Raw genomic sequence first — 12,181 nt, 5'->3', positions numbered from 1 at the left:
AGATTGTTGACAAATATATGCATGTTAATGTATCGGTTTTGCCATCAAGGTATAGAATGGCTGAACAAACTTCCAGTTAGTGTCAATTAAGGAAATACACTCAGTAACATTACTAAGAGGCAAGTAATTCCAAGTGAATGTTTGGTTGCATGTAAAATCTTCCAGAGAACATAAAGAAAAACACTTAGGCATAATTCAAGACAATTATTAAAGAACTGTTTCTCCACAAGCCATAATCGTAAGGACTTAAGAAACTATTCGTTGAGAAACGTTTCCTTAATAAATGTCTTGAACGGTGCACAATTATTTTTCCACAGGACTTATGAATCTTGAATCAGACTTCCGTCTGGTATTTTTTTGAGGTGGAGAGCAGCTTCTGTGTTAAAAATAAAATTTTGCTTTAAAAACAATTACTAGTTAATGCAAGAAAAATATTAGAGCCAAGAACTGTAACGACTTGAAAAATTCTATAATGTTTTTTGACCAAAGCTTAACGGTGTTGATCAATCTCCTTCTCGTTCAAGAGTTACATTTATAAAAAGAAAAAAAACGAAAGAAAACCAGAAAAGCCTTCCCGCGATGAAGGTTAATTGCCTTCACCCTCAAGCGTCCACCTGAGAGCAATGCTTGAGTCACCAGTGACCTGTGACCTCTCTCTTCAACACTGACGACTTTAATTAAACCGTTCTCAGATATTTTGTTTTTTTGAGGTTGAGTAATGTTATTTTCCAGGGATGGCACTAGGAAATTTTATCAAAATAAATGGGAAGTATTAGCAATGGTTTTGTGATTATATTTATTTCCCATGCTTTGCATGGGAAATAAATGTAATCAGATTTGAAGCAAGGCTTGTTAACAAGTATGGTATGTGAGGCAAGGCTTGTTAACAAGTATGGTATATGAAGCAAGGCTTGTTAACAAGTATGGTATATGAAGCAAGGCTTGTTAACAAGTATGGTATATGAAGCAAGGCTTGTTAACAAGTATGGTATATGAAGCAAGGCTTGTTAACAAGTATGGTATGTGAGGCAAGGCTTGTTAACAAGTATGGTATATGAAGCAAGGCTTGTTAACAAGTATGGTATATGAAGCAAGGCTTGTTAACAAGTATGGTATGTGAGGCAAGGCTTGTTAACAAGTATGGTATGTGAGGCAAGGCTTGTTAACAAGTATGGTATGTGAGGCAAGGCTTGTTAACAAGTATGGTATGTGAGGCAAGGCTTGTTAACAAGTATGGTATATGAAGCAAGGCTTGTTAACAAGTATGGTATATGAAGCAAGGCTTGTTAACAAGTATGGTATATGAAGCAAGGCTTGTTAAAAAGTATGGTATATGAAGCAAGGCTTGTTAACAAGTATGGTATATGAAGCAAGGCTTGTTAACAAGTATGGTATGTGAGGCAAGGCTTGTTAACAAGTATGGTATGTTAGGCAAGGCTTGTTAACAAGTATGGTATGTGAGGCAAGGCTTGTTAACAAGTATGGTATGTGAGGCAAGGCTTGTTAACAAGTATGGTATATGAAGCAAGGCTTGTTAACAAGTATGGTATATGAAGCAAGGCTTGTTAACAAGTATGGTATATGAAGCAAGGCTTGTTAACAAGTATGGTATGTGAGGCAAGGCTTGTTAACAAGTATGGTATGTGAGGCAAGGCTTGTTAACAAGTATGGTATGTGAGGCAAGGCTTGTTAACAAGTATGGTATATGAAGCAAGGCTTGTTAACAAGTATGGTATATGAAGCAAGGCTTGTTAACAAGTATGGTATATGAAGCAAGGCTTGTTAACAAGTATGGTATATGAAGCAAGGCTTGTTAACAAGTATGGTATATGAAGCAAGGCTTGTTAACAAGTATGGTATGTGAGGCAAGGCTTGTTAACAAGTATGGTATGTGAGGCAAGGCTTGTTAACAAGTATGGTATATGAAGCAAGGCTTGTTAACAAGTATGGTATATGAAGCAAGGCTTGTTAACAAGTATGGTATATGAAGCAAGGCTTGTTAACAAGTATGGTATGTGAGGCAAGGCTTGTTAACAAGTATGGTATGTGAGGCAAGGCTTGTTAACAAGTATGGTATGTGAGGCAAGGCTTGTTAACAAGTATGGTATATGAAGCAAGGCTTGTTAACAAGTATGGTATATGAAGCAAGGCTTGTTAACAAGTATGGTATATGAAGCAAGGCTTGTTAACAAGTATGGTATATGAAGCAAGGCTTGTTAACAAATATGGTATATGAAGCAAGGCTTGTTAACAAGTATGGTATGTGAGGCAAGGCTTGTTAACAAGTATGGTATGTGAGGCAAGGCTTGTTAACAAGTATGGTATGTGAGGCAAGGCTTGTTAACAAGTATGGTATATGAAGCAAGGCTTGTTAACAAGTATGGTATATGAAGCAAGGCTTGTTAACAAGTATGGTATATGAAGCAAGGCTTGTTAACAAGTATGGTATGTGAGGCAAGGCTTGTTAACAAGTATGGTATATGAAGCAAGGCTTGTTAACAAGTATGGTATATGAAGCAAGGCTTGTTAACAAGTATGGTATGTGAGGCAAGGCTTGTTAACAAGTATGGTATGTGAGGCAAGGCTTGTTAACAAGTATGGTATGTGAGGCAAGGCTTGTTAACAAGTATGGTATGTGAGGCAAGGCTTGTTAACAAGTATGGTATATGAAGCAAGGCTTGTTAACAAGTATGGTATATGAAGCAAGGCTTGTTAACAAGTATGGTATATGAAGCAAGGCTTGTTAAAAAGTATGGTATATGAAGCAAGGCTTGTTAACAAGTATGGTATATGAAGCAAGGCTTGTTAACAAGTATGGTATGTGAGGCAAGGCTTGTTAACAAGTATGGTATGTGAGGCAAGGCTTGTTAACAAGTATGGTATGTGAGGCAAGGCTTGTTAACAAGTATGGTATGTGAGGCAAGGCTTGTTAACAAGTATGGTATGTGAGGCAAGGCTTGTTAACAAGTATGGTATATGAAGCAAGGCTTGTTAACAAGTATGGTATGTGAGGCAAGGCTTGTTAACAAGTATGGTATGTGAGGCAAGGCTTGTTAACAAGTATGGTATATGAAGCAAGGCTTGTTAACAAGTATGGTATATGAAGCAAGGCTTGTTAACAAGTATGGTATGTGAGGCAAGGCTTGTTAACAAGTATGGTATATGAAGCAAGGCTTGTTAACAAGTATGGTATATGAAGCAAGGCTTGTTAACAAGTATGGTATATGAAGCAAGGCTTGTTAACAAGTATGGTATATGAAGCAAGGCTTGTTAACAAGTATGGTATGTGAGGCAAGGCTTGTTAACAAGTATGGTATATGAAGCAAGGCTTGTTAACAAGTATGGTATATGAAGCAAGGCTTGTTAACAAGTATGGTATATGAAGCAAGGCTTGTTAACAAGTATGGTATATGAAGCAAGGCTTGTTAACAAGTATGGTATATGAAGCAAGGCTTGTTAACAAGTATGGTATATGAAGCAAGGCTTGTTAACAAGTATGGTATGTGAGGCAAGGCTTGTTAACAAGTATGGTATATGAAGCAAGGCTTGTTAACAAGTATGGTATATGAAGCAAGGCTTGTTAACAAGTATGGTATGTGAGGCAAGGCTTGTTAACAAGTATGGTATATGAAGCAAGGCTTGTTAACAAGTATGGTATATGAAGCAAGGCTTGTTAACAAGTATGGTAAATGAAGCAAGGCTTGTTAACAAGTATGGTATATGAAGCAAGGCTTGTTAACAAGTATGGTATATGAAGCAAGGCTTGTTAACAAGTATGGTATATGAAGCAAGGCTTGTTAACAAGTATGGTATATGAAGCAAGGCTTGTTAACAAGTATGGTATAGGAAGCAAGGCTTGTTAACAAGTATGGTATATGAAGCAAGGCTTGTTAACAAGTATGGTATGTGAGGCAAGGCTTGTTAACAAGTATGGTATATGAAGCAAGGCTTGTTAACAAGTATGGTATATGAAGCAAGGCTTGTTAACAAGTATGGTAGGAAGACACTGTGAAGCAAGACTTTCACAAGACTGATACAGGACACATTTTCACAGTTACATAAATTTTTTAAGTTGCTTTCAAATCTGTAAAGCACTATGTTTTGTTATTTAACAAAGCTAACAGGTTTACAAATCTCAGGAAATGAAACAAAATTAGCAAATTTGCACCCACAGTTTGATAGCAAATAAAAATATCTTTTATGTAATATATACTTCAGAAAACACATTGGAAACATATTGCTAGGAAACCAATATAACAGTTCTTCCAAATTCCTCGATAATATTGGGAAACTAACAGTTATATTTTTACTTTAATTATGATTAACAGGTTTGGAGAGCTTGAAGCTGATCAGAAAAAACACTCTCTAGTTATTGGACGAATATTAACATTACAATTTATTTAAGAAAATTAGCAAATTAGGATTTGCACAACCTAATAAAGTCAGATTTGTCCTGAAAACTCACCAGTACTAAAATTTTGAAGCTCTTGGCTCTACTGCATAAAACTGACAGAGGAACCTGTGCATCTCAATAGCGTGAACCTCTCCCTAGTTAGTGTGGAACAATTTTGAAAATTTGAAGAACAGGTTAGGAGTTTAAAAATATAAATGAAACCTTGGGGGGTGGAAAAAATCGGACAACCATAAAAGTTTCCCACTATCCAGAGATACCTGGAGAATACATGATTCCAGGGGCCACTGCCTCCGTGGCCCGGTCCCAGACCAAGTCACCTCATTAATGGCTTGTTTAACCATGCTGTTTATATTAGCAGTTCACAGTCCAGTGTCAGCACCACAGCCCAGCTAATGTAGAATTAACTTGAATTTATTTCCCTCTTAAGGCAGCTAGGGATCTACTGATAATTCTCCTTATGTATGACTGAAGGATGTTCAAAATGGTTTTGTCTCCACTTATTTAGTTATCTCTTAGTGCATTCACTGTATCCCTTACTTTGGGCCGTCTGATGAGCGCATTGCTCTTGCAAGGAGAAAGTTTGGTGTGCAGACTTGGGATGAATCCCTCCAAAATTTTACAGGTGCAAATTTCAGTGTAACTTTTTTCATCTACGTTCCATGGCGTACAGTTCTAGGACTCTGCCAATAAATTAGGTAGTTTTGTGAATTTATAGGGGCAGTGGAGTTTGTACTGTTGCAGTTATGCGATATCGTCCGTCTTATAAAGGGTTGAAAGCGTGTAGCAAAAAAGAGTATCATCATTTGCTTGGCATCTCATATCGTGAAGGTTCTAGTTATCCAGCTGTCATTTTTCATGCATTTGTGATAGCAACAATGTTGTGATTCTGGTACAATTCCCTTCCGCTCTGCTGAGTGACTAAAGTTTGTTTTATACTTATGAGTTCTAAATTCTTCTATTTACCATTATAGCATAATGAAAAATTTTCCTCATACCTGACTCATATTGTCATATTGTTTTCTGTGGTCCATTGTGAGTTCTAGTTTCATCATCTTGAATATTTGTTGTGTCCTTAATTTATGACACTTTATTGCAAATTCTAGCATTGTGCTCTGATGTGTTTTTGTGTATGTAAGATATTATATTGAGAAAGATAGATGGGGGCGAGTACTGTTTCTTGAGAAACAGACATTTTGACTATGGCAACTTCTTTTATTTTTATTTACTGAAACTCTTTGATTCCAATATGTTAGAAAATAATAATCCACCTCCCTGGCTCCCAGTTATTACACTACCAGACTTGTCAAGGGCATTCGCAAAGTGTTCGTATCCTTCACTATCGTTCTCTTTCAGTTCATACAGAATCAATGAATCAGTAATTGCGAGAAACATAAGAGACCTGCTCTGTTACCTTGTGCAGTGGAATTACTGTGATTCTGTGCTCAGCAATTTAGGCTCTTTCGAGGATTTTCATAATCTGAAACGTCACTGTTATCGCTATATATATATATATATATGTATATATATATATATATATATATATATATATATATATATATATATATATATATATATATATATATATATATATATATATATTAAATGTGCTGCTAACTTTGTGGAGTGGATGTATATCAGTAATTTTTTTGATTATGGAATGACTCTTGTTCCCAGATTCGGTCCACCTAACATATTTAATGCCTACCATATTTATTTATATTTAATTTTTTAAATTTTTAATGAATAAGGAGTTCTCTGAGTCTGGGCCTGGGTCAGAGTACAAGGACATAACATCAATGGATTTCCCAAATTCGAGTTGGGGTTAGGTTTATGTCAGTAAATTTGGATATATTGATAGTTTTGCATTTCATTAATGAGGAATTCATCTCAACTGTGACTCTTTAATCTCATTAATGGTTCATTGAAAACAATTGTATTCTAATTTTATTATTTTACTCAAATTTTTGTCATCATTTTCAGTTCTATGGGCTTTAAGCCCTTCTGCAAGAACTTCAGTACTGGTCACATCTGTTGGCAGTAGTCAGATTTGTGAAAGCTGTAAGCATTACATTTGGCACTATGAGGAGTCCATTAATTAACGATATTTTGTTTATGTTTTGTTTAAAACATTGAACATTTGCAGAAGGAAATGATGCTATATTATTTGATGACCTTTGTGCGTTTAGCGTTTAGTTACGATTATAATAAAAATATTTATATATTTGATGGTTAGGGATTTTATTTTGGTATTAATATTTGTGGATCTTGTGAGGCAGTCATTAGTTTTGTCTCCAATCCAGCATTGCTCGGAAGTGGTGGCATATTAATGTCATTTCTTGCCATTCTTTTCTGCTTCCTGGTACTAAAAAATATTTCTGGGGTCTGATAGCGAATATTATAATCAGTTTGTTTACATGGCTTGTACCTTCTGGTGGTACAAGTGGTGTCTAGGGCAGTTATTGTTTTAGCATTTTCTTATTTACTGAGGTATGTAATATACTTTAATATGAACAGGGAGTACAAAGATACAGACCTAAATTTACGAGATCACAAAATTTTTAGGCTGTTAAATCTGCATGTTCCACTAGTTTACCTGGATATTTCGTACTGACAAACATCCATCTCATTTACAGCCTCTCTCGCTCTTCCTGTAATGTGAGAGTAAACAATGTCCTGAAACTCTTCCTTGATAGCTATAACAGAACTCACAGGCTTAACACAAGACATAAAAGCCTCTTTGATATCCCTCGTGTCCGACTCAACATATGTAAAAAAAAAAAACTCAATGTGCATAAAAGGGACAAATATCAGCAACTCCCTACCTGAAGATTCCGAAGGTCCCCCTGTCTGCCAATCACTTCAAAGCTAGTGTTAAAAAGCATCTCATCTCATCTCCTTAATGTGATGTCGACAGAAATACGGTATGTAAAATGTTTCCATTCAACTTTGTCCCCGTTTTCCTTCCAGCCTTCCCTCAACTCATATATATATATATATATATATATATATATATATATATATATATATATATATATATATATATATATATATATATATATATATATATATATGTCGTGCCGAATAGGCAGAACTTGCGATCTTGGCTTAAATAGCAACGCTCATCTTGCCATATAGGACAAGTGAAAATTTGTGTATGCAATAATTTCGCCAAAATCATTCTGAACCTAACGAAAAAAATATATTTCATTGTGTTTGTTTAGTATTAAATTACTGTAAACAAATCTAAAATATATTTAGTTGGGTTAGGCTAAAATAAATTGTTCTTGTTATAATAAGGTTAGGTAAGTTTTCTAAGATTCTTTTAGAGCAAAATTAAAAATTTTTACATTAACATTAATGAAAAAATATATCTTTAAACGTATAAGAGAAAATTTTAGAAAAGACTTAATTTTAAATGAGTTCTTGCTAATTGACCAGTTTTACATATTCGGCACGACATATATATATATATATATATATATATATATATATATATATATATATATATATATATATATATATATATATATATATAAAGACAAAATACATTGACAAAACATTCACAAAAATACGATAGAAAGTAAAACAACATAGGTAACTCAGAGCTACATCTCGAATACTTCGTCCAGCTCCCCGGTGGTGCGCCGCGTGTCCAGAATGCTGCAGGCATTTCCTCTCTGGATCGCAACACTGAGTCTCTGAAATAGGAAACTGGTCGCCCTGTGGTCCTTGGTTTCTATGATGAGCTTTTCACCCAGCTCTATTAGGAACTTTAGAGCACACTTGCCCCATGCTCCAAGGGTCTCCGACCCTATTGGGATGAAGTTATAGCAAGGGGGAAGGTCTTCATATTTGCGGATCTTCTGGGTCTCCCTGTGGCTGGCAGCTCCACCCCCTTCCACTACGGAGTATGGCAAGTAGGTGTCTGCCAATGTGGCGGCACATGTGTAGTCCCAGGCAATCTGCTTTCCATCCTTCCAAGGTAGCATAGTGGCTCCATCAAGACGCTTTAGACTTCCGTCAGACCTCTGCACTTGGGGTTCCCGTTGAGCTGGGCAACGGGCTGTGGTGAGGCTTCTCTTTATGATGTCATTGACCTCCTCATGCCTGGCATACTTCCCTTCTGCTGTGTGACACACGAGACCATGAAGTCCGAATTGATCAGCTGTCGCCCTGCCGCAAATACACCTATGTTCGGTGAGGATGGGGGCGGCTAGGCAAAGAGCAACACCGATCCGAATGGCCTGTGGGTCTAGTCGATTGCCCAAGGAGGAATTGGGAACAGCTAACAGGAAATCTCCTGAGTGTGGTGCCTTCACTGCCAGGAGACGAGCTTTGTCCTTTCCTGAGGCGTTGGAGAGCATTGTGTTGGCGATTTTTTCCATGATCGGTTTGTCCCAGTGGGACTGTTTGTGTTCTTTGGGATGAGCTGGTCTACTGGAGGAATCTGTAAGGGTGTCCCACCGAATCGCTGCTTCAGTAAACCTGGGGTCTTGAGCTCCTACCACGTCTCTCAAGCGTTCGGGAACAATCTTCTTGACTAATGCACTGGAAGCCAAACACGAAGACAGAAAAGCAGGTAAAGCAACATGCGTTGCTTTGCACACCCCGATACCTCCCAGTCGTACTGGGAGGGTTGCCAGATCCCATTGCTGATTCTCTAGTGACAGGTTCAGTGCCTTCTTAAGGGTTGACCTCAGGTGTGCGTCATATTCGTCGAGTGTTGGGTTGTCAAAAGAGGGTGCACACCTCAGGAAGTAAGTGAGTCTTGGAATAGTAAGGCACCTTGTGAGGAGATACAGAGCATCATGGGCATCAAGATTGCTTATTCTCTCCTCCATTCTCATCAGGTCATTCAATTTGTCCTTGAGGACTGTGTCGATGGCCTGGTGACCCGGCGGTGCTCCCAAGAGGGTACTGTTGAACGGAGTGGTTGTAGAGACTTCTGGGGGTATTCTTCGCACAGCATTGATTATTTCCTGGTTTGCTGTGATGATTTCACACTTGAAGGGATTGAGGATGAGTCTCAAGTCTTCTCCCTGTGTTTTCACCAGTTGTAGGTCCCCTACCAGGGACTCTTCAGTACCTGCCAGAGTGCCATCATCCAGGTACCAGATGTTGAGCTCGCTGCGTAGGCTGGAAGTTAGTTCTCTTACTGCCAAGCAGAAGAGAAGTGGAGCTAGTGGGTCACCCTGCTGAACACCTTCTGAGGAGAGAATTTCATGTTCTCCAAACAAAAGAATTGAGGGTTTGCTGTAGCCGGCTGAAATGAAGGGAAAAAGATTGGGGAAGCGATCCCGAACAGCTGGCAAGACAGCATCTCTCTTTACCATATTAAAGGCATTTCTAAAATCAAGTTTGACTACGGCCTTGTCTTCTGGTAGGTCCCTGATGTAGGCCCTTGCCGCATGAGCTGCAGCTTCACTGCCTTGAGGGACCCCAAAGCCCAGTTGGTGTGGCTGGAGTAAACTGGCAGCTTCTAGGCTAATGTTTCTTACTGCTACTTTGGCAACGAGACGGCGAAGAGTGTTTTCAACCGCAATGGGTCTGATTCCCCCATCCTTCTTCTTCAATGCACACAGTGAGGCTCCAAAAAAGAAAGGTTTAATTTCTTCTGGGATTCGCCCAGCCAGGCAGTTGTTGACGAAAGTTGTTAACTCGGTGAGAAGAAGTGATGCAGATGCACCGAGTACTGGATTTACCATCTCCTTGAGGTGCTGAGGTCGAATTCCAGTGTAACCTCCTGCAGATCCTGCAGGAAATGACACAATCGCCTTATAGACTTCCGCTTTAGGCAAAATTAATTGTTCAGTGATGGGGTCTTCCTCAGGGTTGTTGTTGATGGCTATGGTGTCCCTGGTTGGATGCTTGTCTCTTAGTGCTTGGGCTGTGGTCTCATCTTTGGGGGCATATATATATCTATATATATATATATATATATATATATATATATATATATATATATATATATATATATATATATACATATATAATGATTAGCAGCATTTTGTCCCATCATATTTGTATTGTAATCTAATTAACAAATTCCACTCTCCTAAATTTAACAATTATATCGCCTTATTGTGATTTTTTATTATGAATTAACTGAGTTAATTTTAAGTATATTATTTGCAAAGTTTTCCTTGAGAAGTTGTGCACTCTTTGGGACTTAATTTTATTGTATATTCTGTGTAGAAATACTGTTATCTAGATTATTACGGCCACCACTAACAACCTTCACAAAGGTTAAATGTTTTCTCGTAAGTAAAACACCTAACGCACTTTTATTGCACAAATTCCACTTTGTTGTTAAATGTTACAAGTAGAAGTTATTTTAAAGCTTCCCGAAATGCTCTGTAATGCTCTGATTTTCTGTACTGACTTAAGCCATTCATTACATAAATAAATTTTACTTTATTTTACATTACTTATTTTACTTTAATTTACATTACTTTGTACGAATTTATAATTCTTGTTTTCTGTGTAAAGGTGAACAAAGGTTTGATGTAATCTGCTAGTTCAGAGAGGCAGGACGAAAATGTCTTAATTAAGAGAAGAGACATCGTTCATTATGTCTGTAATCCTTAAAAATACACTTATCTCTCTATCATATATTCAATACATATTGATTTTGCAGCATATGGTTTCCTTCACACATTGCAATACATTTAGAGTGTGCAACAGTGTAACATAACTCACAAGTGACACATTGGGGTGCACTGCATTTTAGTGACACTGTGTCCCATTATTTTACATATCTGTCATTATTCTCGATATGTAGTGACCAGTTGTCTAGTTGGTGGTTTCTGGTGCCTAAGCGCGTGCCAGGATAAGTGTATTGGCTGGTGGAAGGCGAGAGATGGTGCCACATAGCATATTATTGAATGCTTTATAGAATTCGATGTATTGCGGTTATGTGGAAAGTTTTCCGAGTTTTGCTGGAGATTCGTTCTCTTTTCACAAATAACATATTCAGTTTCTTTTTTCGAGATGAGAGTCCCAGTTATCTGATGGTGATGGTAGAGGTGGTAGCGAAGGTGGAAGTGAGTTGGGGGTAATAATAAGAAATATGTTAGGGGAGGCAGGCCTCTCCTGCTATGTAACTGCACTGCCTCAGAAGCACTAGGATTATATCAATAATTTGTTTACTAGGTTACTTGGTTACTCTTATTTTATGACTTCAGATCATACTAAAAGTCTCATACTCTGAACAACAGCTTTTTGTCAACCACTGTTTTTTCATCTCTCACATCTGGAAATATTCGTTATGAATATATTCATAGTATAAACATGTATACTTATGTTCGCCATTTTTTCTGTAAAACCAATTCCTGAGACTAAGTGCATTAACAGTAATATTTTTTTGAGCAATATATAATTTAAATATTTTGTAAACGCTTTATTCGAAGTATTTACGCATAGGCAAAGAACTGACGCAATTTGGATTAAAAAAAAATCCATAGAAAATATATTGATGATCCGTGAAGATTGTTACACAACCAACGATGCTGTAGTTCATGATATTGCTGTTATTTTTTAATGGTAGTAAACTGTTTCATCTGAATGTCTTACGTTAGTACACACGTCAAAAAAACATCTGTATAAAATGATAATAAGACCTATACTCGAATACCCATGTGTCCCAATGTCATTAACAACAAAGACCAACATGCTACGGTTGCAACGGGTCCAGAATAGAGCTCTCCGCTTTCTTACGGGTACCAGGAGGAGAGACAGAGTTAAAATGGCAGATTTACACGTACAACA

This window comes from Cherax quadricarinatus, chromosome 28 (assembly GCF_038502225.1).
Source record: "Cherax quadricarinatus isolate ZL_2023a chromosome 28, ASM3850222v1, whole genome shotgun sequence".
Lineage (NCBI taxonomy): Eukaryota > Metazoa > Arthropoda > Malacostraca > Decapoda > Parastacidae > Cherax > Cherax quadricarinatus.
The sequence above is the reverse complement of the archived record's forward strand: the minus strand, read 5'-3'. Positions refer to the sequence as shown.